Source organism: Podarcis vaucheri (assembly GCF_965113315.1).
Source record: "Podarcis vaucheri genome assembly, chromosome: 2".
NCBI lineage: Eukaryota > Metazoa > Chordata > Lepidosauria > Squamata > Lacertidae > Podarcis > Podarcis vaucheri.
This window is the reverse complement of record NC_138760.1, coordinates 84900947-84916261: the sequence shown is the minus strand read 5'-3', so window position 1 is coordinate 84916261 and position 15315 is coordinate 84900947. Positions and strand designations below refer to the sequence as shown.

The 15315-nt window shown below is 44.0% G+C and overlaps 1 long non-coding RNA gene across 1 annotated transcript; it reads left to right on the top strand.

Moving 5' to 3' along the window:
* Positions 1–5321: 5321 nt before the first annotated feature.
* LOC309526070 lies at positions 5322–14680 on the top strand. The gene is made up of 4 exons (XR_014216626.1): positions 5322–8565; positions 10088–10355; positions 11904–11997; positions 12726–14680. It is a non-coding gene; the product is annotated as an uncharacterized lncRNA (long non-coding RNA).
* Positions 14681–15315: the final 635 nt, after the last annotated feature.

The following is a 15315-nucleotide window of genomic DNA, read 5'->3' as shown; positions in this document are numbered from 1 at the left end:
TGCCTTTTGGACACTCTGGGTACCAGTCTTTTGATGGTGCTCCAAGACACAATGGACAGGGCAAACCCGGTGTCGATCTCCATGTCACATGGAGCTCCTTCAATGAGCACCGTGACGTTCAGCTTGCGTCGTGTAGGCGAGTCGGTTTGGCCAATTGTGGTTCCAGACGGGCAGCGGCAGTTGGTGAGAGCGAAACAGCTTTCCTTGGCAGACTGGAGTGAAGACTTGGACTTGCGAGTCGGTGAAGGGGGCTGTCAGACGGAGCCGATCAGCAGACCTTAGCGATGTGGCCCCTTCTGGAACATTTCCGACAGATGGCGTCTCTGAATCGACACTTGGCACGGTAATGGTTGCCTCCGCAGCTGGCACATTCCAGTTGGCCCTTGGGCTTCTGTTGGAACTTCCTGCGCTCAAGCTTTGTCTGGTGCACGTCATCGTCTTCACTGGAGGATGCCTCATCACTGCTGGCCTCTTCGTGATGCACTGGAACTGGCTTCCTAGCAAGACGCGGGCTGCTGGACTTGTGGATCTCCTGAGGCCACAGCCCCCTCAATGGCTTTCTGTAGCTGAGGTCTGGCTTGGCGAGGAGACGCCGTTGCAGATGGATGTCCCGGACCCCCCAGACGATTCGATCCATCAGGGCATCATCTAAGTCTCGGAACTCACAGTGCATTGCAGCCTGTCTGAGGGCAGTTGTGTAGTTGTTGATTGACACCCCCTCTGCCTGGTTCCGGTGGTAAAACGCATGGCGGGCAGCAATCTTGGACAGCTTTGGCGCGTAGTGGTTGCGGAGCTTCTCTTGGATCGTGTCCCATGGTGTTGCCTGGACTGCTTCAGGCGCAACCAATGCTCGGGCCGTCTCAAACACCTCAGGCCCACAGAGGCTGAGGAATAGGCCCCGCTTCCGTTCCTTTGATACTGCTGTCAGCTCGTTGGCTTGGAGGTAGCAGTCGAACCGAGCGAGGTAGGAGTCCCATTATTCAGAGTCTGGCGCAAACGGCGGTAGAGGCACAAGTGAAGCCATGATTCCAATGCTGGCGTGAAGGGCGATGGATGGAACACAGTGCTCTAGCCAGAACAGTGACCTCTGAATTGGTTCTGTCCAGTGATTTCACTCAGTGATTTTGCTCTGTGATTCAGCTCAGTTCAGAGGATGGCCGCATCTGGCTGTGCTCTGATGTCCATTGATCCCACCTTCGTCGCCAGTGTTATGTTGTGGGTTGACATAGCAGACGACACAGTGATTTCTCCAAAGCAGCTCTTTATTTTGTAAGCTGGAACAGAACTAAGCTGAGGAGCTCAGTCAGCCTGCTTATATAGAGCTCCAGAACAATGTAACTGTTGCCATTTTCTAAAACTATCCAATCACTGAACGTCACTTTTCGATCCTTCATTTGCATACAAAACTATCCAATCACTGAACGTCACTTTTCTATCCTTCATTTGCATAACTATCTACAGTATCCCCCTGCTGGCCCAGGGTGAGAACTTCAGTACATAACAGAAGGGAACATTGAAATTGTAGTGAGCCAACTCATTATTGTCTCAAGCATATGGCACCAAGGTTTTCAGGTGCAAATGACACATTTTGAGGCATAGCTGCAGTCTAAAAATGTCACTGATGGTTATTCTTACAGATGTCCTGTATTTCACAAAATGAAACCACAATTTGAAAAACTGAAGTATTTCTGAGTATTGTATGAAAAACACTTGGTCTTAGTTCTTTCTTAACCGCAGCGTAATAATTTTCGGGGGGGAGAGGGGACTGTTTTTGTGTGTGCACAATTGTGCACATCAGATATAGCGTATATATTTCGTAAATCAAGCTTTGTTTTATTTGTGCCTTCCAGACCTGGGTCTCCTTTTCAAATACATGAATGCTGCAGACATCCATAAATTAATTTTCCATTTAAAATGCAATTTATATTTTCTAGATTACTACTTGCATGCATCTCAAAACTAGAAGTTATGGTTTATATGCAAGTGTGTTATTCATGAAAAATATGCTGGTCATGATAAGACACAACTCTTATTTCCAAAGTGTGGCAGACTGAATGGAAGTTACTGTTGACAGTAAACCTGATCTTTTAGCTAGCATTTTATACTTAAAGCTGAAAAGCCTAGTTATAGAGACTTCCGGGTTGGCACCTCTGGCAATGGTGGATTTCCTCCGATCGGGAGGAACCCGCTCCGTGGAAAACAGGGTCTGAACTGCTACGGCGAGGCGGAGACCCATCAAAAACCATAGGCGGGAGAAGCCTGTGGACGTGGGATTTGGCTGGCACCTTTGCGCCACTCGCGGGGAAACCCTGTTTTGGGGATCCGGAGCGACATGGGGTGAGTGGCGCGGTGCTTTGAATCGACTGCTTCTTTCACGGAGTGAAGCCGCATTGCTGTTGCCGGAGAGCGCTGACTTTTTCCTGTGGACAATTGGATTTCAAACAACTGCCCGTGAGTAGGACGGAAAATTGGACTGTGAAATTTTTTTAATTAGGCACTGAAAGCGGGAAGGTCTAAACAGGAAGTCCGCCTTCCGCTTTTTGTAGATAGATTGAAGCAAAGACACGGCAAGCTAGAGTTCAGAAAGTCGTTTGTAAAGGACTAAATTTTCATCATTTAAAATTACTGAACCCCCCTTGGAAGCAGGAGAAGAGGGGGGAACCTTTTTTAGACTGTTTAAACCTGCAGAAGAGAGAGTAAAGAAAGGTAATTTTCCACCGTCTTGAACCTGGGAGTGGGGTGTCAAGACAGACGTTTTGGAGAAGTTCATTGACTATGGACAAACGTTTTTGACAGATAGTTAAAAGAATAGAAACATATTGATTCCATTGTTCCCTTTCACTTTTAAAAGGAACAAAATATTGACAAAATATATGAAAAAGTAAAACTTTGTTGCTAAATCTGCCTTTTTTTTAAAAAAAAGAGGAGAAAAAAAGACGGATACAAATAGAAATTGCTTCCCCTAGAGGGAGCTTGTGAAACTGTTTTTAAAGTCGAACTGGGGGGGGGGTTTGCAGCTGTAAAAGATTAAAGATCGTGGGACCAGACTTCGACCTTGAACAACAATGTGCTCAGAGGCTTTGGTGCTTGCCTTTTGCAAGACAAGTGCTTTATTGGAACAGTTACATGAGAAAATGGATTTGATGACAGCTGCGATAGGAAATTTTGGACACGCAGTGGGTACCTATATAGAACCCACTCAGGAATTAATCCAGGAATGCGCTTTGACAGATGAGATGAGGGAGGAGGCTGTTGCTGGACCTCGGGTGGCAGAGATGGAGGGACCTGTGGCCCAGCAGGAACATGAGTCGTTGGACTTGACGAATGAACCTGGAAAGAGTCAGACTTGGAGAGATGGAGTTCTGCTTGGCATGGAGATGGGGGGCTGGATGGAGCCCCCTATGCAGAGATGTTTTGACTTTTCAAGTCTGGCTTTAGGCCGGGGGAGCTCGAAGCTGTGGGGGCCCCTAATTTTGGAGGGGCCTTAAAATATGCCTTTAAGTATCACATGGATTTCAGTGTTGACTATGGAAAAGGGGCTGACTTGTCGAGAAGGGACAAAAATATTGTCAAGTTGGAGTCTCCCAGAGTGAAAGGAGCAGAAGACAAAGTACAGGTATAAACATGAAGAAGACCTGCGGAAGGGACATGGAAAAGACCTAAGAGCCTCGGATATAAGGTCACCAGGTTGATGGACTAGATGGATGGGACAGAAAGGACTGACAAAACCCGAGACCAGGAGAAGAGACGATGGATGATTGGAAGTTTTAAAAATTTATTTAGAAAAGTATCATAAAATTAATGAGTATTAGAAAAATGTTGGAATGAAATTATGTGGCTTTAGCAGAAATGTTAAAAAGAATTATGTAAGAATATGTTATGGTTAAAAGAATTCGGTATAAGTAAGATTTAAGTTTTAAGTTTTAGGGTTTTTTATGGTAAGATAAGAGACATCACCTTGCCAACAAAGGTCCGTATAGTAAAAGCCATGGTTTTCCCAGTAGTGATGTATGGAAGTGAGAGCTGGACCATAAAGAAGGCTGATCGCCGAAGAATTGATGCTTTTGAATTATGGTGCTGGAGGAGACTCTTGAGAGTCCCATGGACTGCAAGAAGATCAAACCTCTCCATTCTGAAGGAAATCAGCCCTGAGTGCTCACTGGAAGGACAGATCGTGAAGCTGAGGCTCCAATACTTTGGCCACCTCATGAGAAGAGAGGACTCCCTGGAAAAGACCCTGATGTTGGGAAAGATGGAGGGCACAAGGAGAAGGGGACGACAGAGAATGAGATGGTTGGATGGTGTTCTTGAAGCTACTAGCATGAGTTTGATCAAACTGCGGGAGGCAGTGGAGGACAGAAGTGCCTGGCGTGCTCTGGTCCATGGGGTCACGAAGAGTCGGACACGACTAAACGACTAAACAACAACAACAACAACAACATGGTAAGATAAGGTTAAAATAGATTAAGGTAATTTAATGACAGAGTATTGCGAAAGATGGAAAGGATTCTAACAAGTAGAATACAAAAAAGGGAGGTGTGAGGAGGTCGATGAAATAAGTTAATGAAAGTTAAGGATTTGGGAATATTGGATTTGTTTTTAAATTTTTTTATATTTTTGTTTTTTTATTGTGTTGTATTGTGTGTTTGTTTGTTTGATTTTGGTTTCTATTGATTTGTATTATTTAATTGTTACTTTTATCTACTGTTGTCTTTCTTTTTCTTTTTTTCTTGTTTTTTCCTTCTTTTTTTCTTTGTAATTTTAAAATTTTCAATAAATATCATTTAAAAATAATAATAATGAAAAGCCTAGTTATAAATCCTACCTTATCTATGGCAATGGACACATCATTGGCTTGGTTCTTAATATACCTTCTATGAATGTAACACAGTTCATGTTCACAGAACAGGACTTTCCCCTTCTGCCCCTTACTGTTGCAGCCCCCCCCCCAGCGCCCTGCCCCAATTCCTCCCCAACCAGATCCTGGGGATCCAAGCCATTCTTCCACTTCCATTCTCCGCCCTCTACAACAGAGTACTGATCTACTTCACTAGACTGCTGTAAGGCTGAAAGATCTATGGATTGCAAGAAGAGAAATGGAAAAATATCAAAATTACAGAGATGTTTAGGTAGCAGTAGTGTGGCCTGGGGCATGAAAATACTGGATTGAGAGGATAAAAATGATATAGGGTTTCTTCCTTTTTGAAAAAGAATCCTTGAGAGATTATTACAAACATTGCTGCAACCGCTGCAAAGCAACTGTAAAGTGCTTGTTAAGCAATTAGTCATAACAGTGGCAAGTATCCATATTGAGAGAGAGAGAGGTTTTGGACAATCCACTCTGCCAGAACAGCAGATTCCATGTCTTAATCTGTGTTCTGCTGTGTTAGTACAGTATTTAGTCTGCTGTTTGATAAAAACGAACCAAGCAGTTTTAAAAACAACTTATTTCAAATATTTATTTTTAAATTACTGACAGTTTAGTAGAACTCCTTAAATTATATGAGCAACTATATTTTAGAACGAAAGCATTACTACTGCAGATTATGACTGGGCAAGGTACAGAACAATGGTGTATATACAACAGAAATAGAGGTTCTATTAATTCAACAGTGACTAATTGTCACTCCTTGTTGAGTCAGCTTCCATTCATCTATTGATAGGTTCAAACTAATATATTCAGTGAACAAAAATATTCCACTTCAAAAATATACTGTTACCTGTTACTCTACTAATAAATTTTTTTCTCTAGTTCAGCATGTGATATGGCAACAGGAAACCATTTTCCTATTGTACCAATTTTTCACCAATGCTATAATTTCATATCCAAAAGATAATTTGGCTTATACTATCAGCAAAATTTACTAACGTGAAGTAAAACGATATTGCTTAGTATATAAAGCATTATCTCTTCTCAATCTGGCAATTGAGTTTACAGGGGCATTTATTTCATCTTAAATATATATCTCCAAAATTGGGTGCAAAAGAGAATATTTCTGCTTGTAGATGTTCATAGTTCTTATTAGGGTAAGGTTCAAGTTTCAAGTCTGAATCAGAATCATTCAGCTAAAATGACCAGCACATAGCTGTCAACTTTTCCCTTTTCTTGCGAGGAATCCTATTCGGAATAAGGGAATTTCCCTTTAAAAAAGGGAAACATTGACAGCTATGGACCAGCAGCTCATCACATCTAACCCAATTGATCCAAGGCATGATCCTTAATGAACAAGCTCTTCTCTACATGCATGCATAATACATGCAGCTACACACCTCTTCAGCAATATGGGACTCGTGCTCCCTCTTGTGATAGAAAACAGAACTGAAGTTGCACTACCTTGCTTTCCAACAATTCAGAGTACTGTAGTTTGATTCACTCCTGCACTGACACAGCAGTTCATATAATGAAATGGTCCCAGCAGGGACACAAGTGTGGCTTACGCATTTGAACCAGTCCAGAGTCTCACCCAAGGCACAAGAATGAAGGTAACAATTTGTATTAAATTATCTCAGGAGCGGGTATGGTTAGGTAGCCATACTCCTTGCTCTTTGGTTAACTGATTTAGATGATTGCCCAACTACTTGATCTGAGGAGGCAGACCTCACACCTACTGAGGATCACAGAGCCCTCATACTAGTTTTGTTCTCTCTTGCCTTGTATGCTACCCCTGGGAGCTATTTCAGAGAAGTTCGTTTTGCCTGCTGATTCTTGCATCTATCCTCAAGGGTTGAGGCTATTAAGTATAGGTTAAAAGATGCTGAGAATAGTAAATCATCCTGAAGTTCTCAGTGTTTACATAAGTGGCCTTTTTAATGTCTTTTTCTTGTCTGGTCCATGTCTTGGCCTGAGCTCAAATCCAGTCCTAGTCCTAAACTGAATCCTGCTGTCAATCCAATGTTTTCTGTTCCCGATTCTATATTATTGTTTTCTGCAATTCTCAGCAACTCTGTTCTCTCAGCAATTCTACAGTAGTGAGCCAACACCTTATAATCAGTAACTGAAAATGCCACAGAACTGCTGGTGAGATTGATGGGGCACATTGAGCTTCACATAGAAATGACAGGTGCAGTTCAGCTCTCCATAACCAGATAAAAAAGCCAGGCTACAAGGTTTCACTTTAACGACATTAACTTAAAGTAAGGCAGAGGGAAAACGGAATTTAATATATGGGGTGGAGGAGTGCACTTTACAGAAAAAGGGGAAGGAGGTAAATCAAGGAAGCCCAACCACAATAGTTTGTGTTCCCTCATGTGAACTTCTGCTTCCTTGCCCACAACATGTGCTAAAGCAATCTTGGTATTTCATGAGGTTGCAGTCAAAATCCCATATTCTGAGAAGTGAGCTTGGAACTAAGAAATAATGTTGGTTTATTTTGCCCTTAACCGTTGCATGAAGTAGAGCACTGGCAGATAGCATGAAATATAAAGCACAAAAGTCATGCGGTTCGAGGATGGGAAGAGCGCCAACTTTTAGACTAACGGTGAGAATTGAGCCCATAAATATGGTACACCCTGCATATGCAGAGTGTCTTTACAATCTCCGAATTTTCCATGTATTAGGTAAGCTGTAGGTGGTGCTGTATATCTTTTAAATACCAGGTGCAAAGAATGGACACAACAGAAATCCTCCTCAAAATGTATCACGTACGAAAGTGCAAAGTATTCTCTGCTGATTCTTCTCCTGCAATACACTGGCAGAGCTGGCACCCTCCCCACCCCTTGCCATTGCCTTACAGATTAGGCAAGTGGGAGAGAGTTTATCCTTAGGCAAGTTGCAACAGAAGAGATGGGGAAACCAGACGCTGTTGGCCTGCAACCCTCATCACCTCTGACCATTGAGATTCCTCACTGACGGCAGCCTGAGCATCTTGCACTACCCGAAAGGCTAACAAATTTAAAGCTGCATCTCTTCACGGCACTTCTGAGGAAACATGCACAGGGTCGTGTCTATTAGCGACGCCCTGCTCAAGGCTCCACGAGACTCCTCGGCTGCTTCTAACTCCTCCTCAGCACAGCCGGCTGCCAGCAGCCTTTGTCAGTGAGACCAAAGCCGCGGCAGCTATCAATTGTGGCGCCTACAGACTTGAGAGGAAGGTGGGCGGGTTTTAGCAGAGGACGCAGAGAGGACGGCGAGGAGGCAGCACGTGACTCCCCGGCCAGTCCTCGTCCCCTCCGAGTGGGCAAAGCCGAGGGCGCTCTCCTATTAGGAGAGGGCGGAGCAGGGGCCAAGGAATTTGAGCACCAACCAGGTAGGGTAGGCTGACACAGGAGCCCGCACTCCTCCAATCAGAAGACACGATCTTGCACTAGGGCGGGGACACGGGCTGCGCGCTCCAATGACAGCGAGCAAGCGTGGGTGACGGACTGGTCACGCTCCTTCCCTTAATACGGCACACGCCGCGGGGGCGGAGTTTTTCCATTCTTCCGAGGTGGGGGGGGGGCGGCGTCATCAGTCTTTTTTCCCGTGATCCACTGCGGGGAAAGGCGGTAGCGCTGCTGCAGGAGCAGCACCATCGACGGCGGTTCTTCCATCCGGGTCTTGGGTGGCGCTGGGTCATCCTTCTGCAGGTACCGGTGTGTGTGTGTGAGAGAGAAAGATGGGGGAATAAGGGAGGGAGCGCTGAGGGAAGAAGCAGCAGCGGTCCTTCCACTGAGGGAGCCGGCGCTGTTCCCGTGCGCGCGGGAGAGGGAAGAGCCCCTCAGGTTTCCCGCCAGTTCCCGGCTATGGAGGAGCGGGGCAGAACCTCCGCTTTCCCTCTTCGCGTTCCAGTCACAGATCCTCTCCGCCTCCTCCTTCCCCATCAGCTTCTCTAGCCCGCTTCCCCGCTCTCTTCCATTCTCTCTCCCCCTCCGCCCCTCCCATTGTCGCCGCGCCTTCCCTGATAAACGTGAGGCTCCGGGAAACCCCGCCCACTAAGCGACCGCCGATTGGCTGCTCGGTGGTCACACTCCGTTGCTGTTGGCCGAGGGCGCTGGCTTGTACGTGTCGCGTCACTTCCCGTAGCAAGTTCGCGGTGGGCAAGAGAGAGAGAGAGACCTTGGCTTGTGTGAGGGCGGGATGGAAGGGAAGAGAGAAAGTGGGTGGGGCGCGAGGTGATGCTGCGGCGGGGACTCCCGAGTAAGATGGGGGAAAGCCCCGCCCCGTCTCTCTCCCTCTCGGCACCCCTTTTTCCCGCCTACTGCCGGCCGAAAACCGTCGCTGCTTCCTTCTCGCGCTCATCCTCCTGCGCGCCCCCCCTCGCCGCTTCAACGTTCCCTCCCTCCCTCCCATTGGCTGGAACGTTGGGCCCCGAGAGCCCCTGGGCGAAGAAAGGCCTGCGAGGCGGGCGCCCTCCCCCCACCCCCGGGCATTCTACGGTGGACGGGAGGGAGGGAGGGAGGCAGGGGAGGAGGAGCAGGAGGTGGGCTGTTTCTTGGCAAGCGGCTCCCTTACCACGAGGCGCGCCGCCTCTCCTTCCCGCGCGTTCTCCTCCCTCCCTTGTGCCTGGCATCGCAGGCTAAGAGCAAGGATCGTGCGCCCGCCGGCCTAGGGCCTCAGTAGGTCTTCCCTCGGCATCAAATGCCCCCTTCTGAGACTGGCAGCAGGGCGGGACTGCGGGGTGGTCTCCTGCATGTCCTTGGGGGCTGGAAGGCTGCATTAACTTTGTATATGTATGTATGTATGTATGTATGTATGTATGTTAACTTTGGAAATCGGGGAAGGTGAGTGGCTTTCCCATGCTGTGGCCACTGACTTTTTGTTTTACCACCGAGTTGCTGGTGGTTAGGAGGGAGAAAGGGTAGGACGGTTTTGGAAGGTGGCACCTCTGGCACAGCTTAATCCTCAAATTCCCAATTTTAGATGGTGGCTTATGGCAGTTTTTAGAGCTACATGTTCCAAAGCTTCAGACCTCTTTACGATATGGGGCGGGTGTGTTTTGTCCCTTGCAATTCTGCTTCTGGGCTGCGTTCCTTGTTATATCCCGTTTGTGGGTAGGTAGAAAGGTTGCAAAGCGACTCATTTGCTTTCTCTGGCAAAACATCAATTGCATTGGTAGGAAAATATGACCATATAGATTGACAGTCTGTAATAATATCTGCTTCTTTACAGTTGAGGAAGGACAAACATTAGCCTCAGATGTGGTGGATGGACTTGGCATTGAAGATGATAAAGGAAAGTACTTGGAAACAGTTTTATGGGGTTTGTAAATCCTTGGGGGTAGTTGGCTTGTTAAGCAGTTTGTTGAACTTCTCCAGCTGTCTGGTGTGTGGGAAAGTGGGAAGACAGAAAGCACAGAGTTTCAGAAGAAGGGAAGGAAGCTCAGAGATGATAGACTTCAGGAAACAACTGCCTTCTGGGATACTTGAATAAACATACTGTAGATTGTTAGAAGCAATTTATTTCTTTAGAATTTGATATATATTTAGTTGATAAAATTGTTATTACCAAATTACATTTCATTGATGGACATTAATCAGTTGAAAGTGTAATCTGTGCTTAACGTTAGGTCAGATAAAATTGAGTTTATGAATGGCATTGATAAACAGTATAGAGGAGCTAGTGATATATCTTTTATATACTTGATGCATTTTGTAGTACAGTCCTCCACCAACCTGATGTTCTCCATGTGTTCCAACTGTAACAGCTATAACTCATTGTCCCTGACTAATGATTGTGCTGTTTGGAGGCAATGTGCATTGAGAGTCCAAAAAATCTTGAAGGACACTGGGCTGGGGAAGGCTGCTGTAGTGCTACACTGCAGTAAAATTTGGATTTTGCTAAGATGCAAGTGCTGATCTATGTAAACATAATAAAATTGGCTTTGATGCTGGAGACGTTCATTCAGTTTTAGAACTTGCAAAACTGAATATAGGGTGCTTGAGACAATTCCATCTCTGACTAAGCAGGGTTGGAACTGACAAGAAGCTAAACAGAAGACTGGAGAATAAAGTTTGTATAGCAGCTTTCACAGTAGTGGTTGGATCATTAAATTATGTGTGTTTCAAGAAATAATAAACTAGTGCAAAGCAGGGTAAAACTTTGCAAGGCAAACTAGGGCCAAATGGTTACTTTTCATTTTAACGTGAATTAATTAATGTGAGTTGGGTTTGGTCCAGACTTTGGACATCTGCCTGAGGACTCTTAGATTATGACACCAGTGCTGCATCCACTGTTTCTCCCAGCCTGGTTCTTACTGCTGTTACATTTCTTGGAGAAACACATTAGGGTATTGTGGGAAATCTAAATGGTGAGTGTTTCACAGCCACTTTAGATTATTCCACTGCTTCTGCCAGTAAACCTGTTTTGGGTGTGTTTCCATTGGTATACTTCCCCCATCATCTTCCCAGGGCATGTGGGGGTGGCAGGAGGCTTTTTTAGGTCTTAGCAGATCAGTGCCTCTTCTCATCTGCCATGTGAATACTCCCTCATTTTCCTTTCTGCCTTTAGAGTACTGACAGTGGAGGCCTAATACTGATAGTCCTCTCCATAACAGCTAGGATGGGACTTTTATTCTGGGAATGGGCCTCCCTCTCCACCTGCAGAGGGAGACCTGAAAATTTCTATTGCTATCCACACAAAAATACAGAATTGCTTTAAAATATTTTAGGTTCTATTATTTGAGTCATCATCAAGGCACAGTGCTTTGGTTTCTGTGCATGTCTAATGAGAACAATTTAAGAAAATGCACGAGAAATTGTAGATGTTTTAATTAAAGGTAAGGAGATGTGACTGAATCATACTGTAAAATAATCATTTTAAAAGTCAATTTAACTGCATATGATAAAAGATTCCAATTATTTTTGTTCTGAGTACTACTTATATGGAGTATGCTTTTAGAGATTTAAATATTGCTGTGATATAATGCTCCAGAAATTTTAAAATTTTATTTTTAAATGTATGTTATATTTCCTTGCTTTGAGGGTAGTGGGTTGCCTCTGTTTCTTCTGTGAATAGGAGAACTCCTTACATTAATGCAAGGGATGAATATCCAGAGAAGGCTCCCAAAGAAGAAAGAGGAGGTAATTTTTGTTGAGTCTTTGTAACCTCGCACCACCTCTTCCACTGTTCCAGAAGCTCTCTGAAAACCAGAATTTCGGAGAGGAGAAGGAATAGTAAAAAATCATCTTACCCCTCATCTTCCAGTGAGTATATCTTGTGGATAGAGTTCCACTAATGGGAACTCTGGATTCAAGCCATTATAACTAATAACCCCCCCCCCCCACAAATAAGATAGCGACATCATTTTATTCTCAGCAGTAAAGAGAAATTAAACCAAATTATACCTTCTTTTTGTGCTGGTATGATTCAGCCATTAGAAAAATGTGGGATGATATTTCCTAATAGCTTATCCCTGACTACATTGAACAGAAAGTTTCATCCGAAGTCCTCCTTGGTATGTCATGAAGAGCTTCATATAGCAATCAGATATATTTTTTTTTAATATTCAAAAGCTGACTACATTATAGAGATTTTTAGCTTCTTCCAGTAAAGGAGTAAGAATGTTCTTGAGTTCCAAAAATAGGAAACTAAAAAAACCCCACAATTTGTTGCATTTAATTACATTCCAAAATTCACTTGTCAAATTGATAAAATTGATTATAGACAGTATTGATTTCTGAACTGCATCTTCCTTTAGAATAAGCTGGAGGATTGATTTCCTGCACTACTTGTGTAATATTATGACACCATATAGTTGAAGTTTATATTTTTGGGAGGGTTTTTCATTAACCTTTCTTCCTCCTTTCAGGTTTGAGTGGGGAACAGGAAGAAGAATATTGTATTGTATTTCCTTTGCTTGAACATTTACAGTCTACTGAATGTTGCTATCCAGAGAAGTGTCTACGGTTTAACCATTCTTTTATCCATCAGCTATTTGTTGTGTGTGTGTTAAAAAGTATTGAAATGAATTGGCCTATTATAAGCATTCAGGTAAACTTGTTCTTTTTAAGAACATAATCAACATACCTTAAGTGAAGATACCTGCGCTGTGGGATGAGGTAGTAGGTTGTATAGTTTTTAGGGTCATACCCACCACTGGGAGATAACTATACAGTCTACTGTCTTTCCTAAAGAGGCAGACAATCATCAGTGATATCTGTATGGCTTCGTTACTGGCTATACGATTACAACTGGGAGGCTGTAATGATGGCTCACCGGACACATTTGTCAAGGAAATGTGGACTCAAAGAGTTGGATCCTGAGGAACATGAGTGGAAAGAAGCTTGTGGAAAGGGACTTCTATCATCTCCTCACCATCTGTTCCTTCTTAGAGTCAGGGGGCCTCCTGAAAGGTGTGAACTATGTGGGGAGCAGACCTGAATTGGCCAGAGGTACCTTGTGCAAAGTGTGCCTTTATCCAATGATGACGTTTTCCCTTCTCTGAGCCAGGGCCAATAGGCAAAGTTGAGGCATCCTCCTCAGGAGGCAGCCCCCACCTCATTCTCCCAAGCTAGTCTGCTGCCCTGGGCAAAATAGAGGAAACGGTTCTGAAGTAAGATGTGCCTGTCAGTCCAGCTGGATCTTTATATGGAATGGAACTGTATCATCATTTGTTTAGGGCAGCAAATTGTATTGGGCTGGCCCACTGGTGCCCTATTCCGCACTGTTTAGGATATCCTTCCAGAGAGGCTTTTTGTGAAGCGCAGGGGTGAGGAGATGGAGATGTCCCCATCTGCAAGTAAGTCTCAGGATCCAGTCCATGGGCAGGTAGACTCAGAACAAATTAACTGGAAATAGAACCCTTCTAAATATATTTCTCTTATCAGGTTGAGGTAGTAGATTGTATAGTTGTAGGGCAGTTATTTTGCCCTCTTGAGGAGATAACTATACAATCTATTGCCTTCCTTGAGGAGTAAAAATTCTGCAGTGTTTTTGCTGAGTTTACCAGCAACCTTGGTGGGACCTCTCTTAATGTAAAATAAATGCAATGATTTGCACAGATGATCTGTAACTAAATGCAACTCTATTTTTCAGCATTAATTTGATCATTTCAGGTATCTGCATCTTGAAAATATGTGCCACTTGGTTTGATCTGAGTTGGATTAAAAAAACAAGTGTTTTGTTTAAGTTTAACTGGGAGGATATTAAGTATGTATACTATTAATGATATAACAAAGGACTAACAGTGAATGGCTTTGTACTTATGTAGCAAGTGGTTCACCTTCTATAGTAATTGAACACATACAGTTGTGATACAGCATCTTGCCTTATGTTGTATAAAGTTTGTCTTTCACTACAGCTAATCTTTTTCTTTTCTTTTTTGAAGGATTGCTGAAGAAGTGGTGGGTTCCTAGGAAGAGGTAGTAGGTTGCATAGTTTTAGGGCAGTGGTTTTGCCCGCAAGGAGTTAACTATACAACCTGCTGCCTTTCTTAGGGCTTTAATATTACAACAGGATGATATTGGCTCAGTTTTAAATCTTCCTTCACTAGGTTGTGGTTTAAGGTTTGGAATACTTGCTAGAAAAGTTTTGTTCACTGAGCAAGCCAAAAAATATGGGGAAACCTTGAGCTACCTTTTAGCCTACAGAATGTATCTTTGGCTTCTTGCTAAGAGAATTCTATGGTACAAAGTATTCTATCCAAACTGAGTAGAAAAGAAAATGGTGTAATGGTTTAAACTCTCAAGGCTCCAAAGTGTCATATGTTTAAGAAGTACTTAAGAAAGTAAACTAGGCTGCTCAATAAACGGCTTTGTGGTGGTACATTCTGTTTCCTGTTTTATGTTGCCTTTCTCCAACACCCCAGTAGATAAAACTGTAAAATGAGATTTTAATGAACAGTGTTGATTATCTAACTGTAGTGTTCACACGTGTCCAATTTTTCAGCATGGCATTTTGGTAAGAGTCTGTAATTCTCCTTGAAGCAGCTGCTCCATATAAGCTGTGCTGCTCTTGCTAGGGCCTTAAATTGGTTGCGTGGTCCTACCCCCACATTTAGGAGTTCTCACATGTCTGCATTGTTTAGCTGTGAAACCAACTTTGAATGAGGGTTTTGTCCAATGCTGCATCTATGGAGTTTTGCTCAGGCAACGAGTTCCCTTGCTCTCCTGCTGCACTCTCACAATCTCATCTGGAGCAGATTGAGAGTGTACAAGCACTTTGGTATTTCAAATTTTAGCAGTGCCCTGTGCCAGGCCAAAATTTGGCGCCCCACCTCTAGCCTTCTGTTCTGCTCAGTTCACTACTTCATAGTTGCGGTGCCCCTCTAGGCACCCTTAATCTGCTTCTGACTCAAGGGGGCTGGAGGGAAACGTTCAGTTTTGCAGAGCAGCAGTGTTGGATATGATCTTGAGTGCCTTATCTTAGAAACTGAACTGAGGTGTACACTATGGTAGATT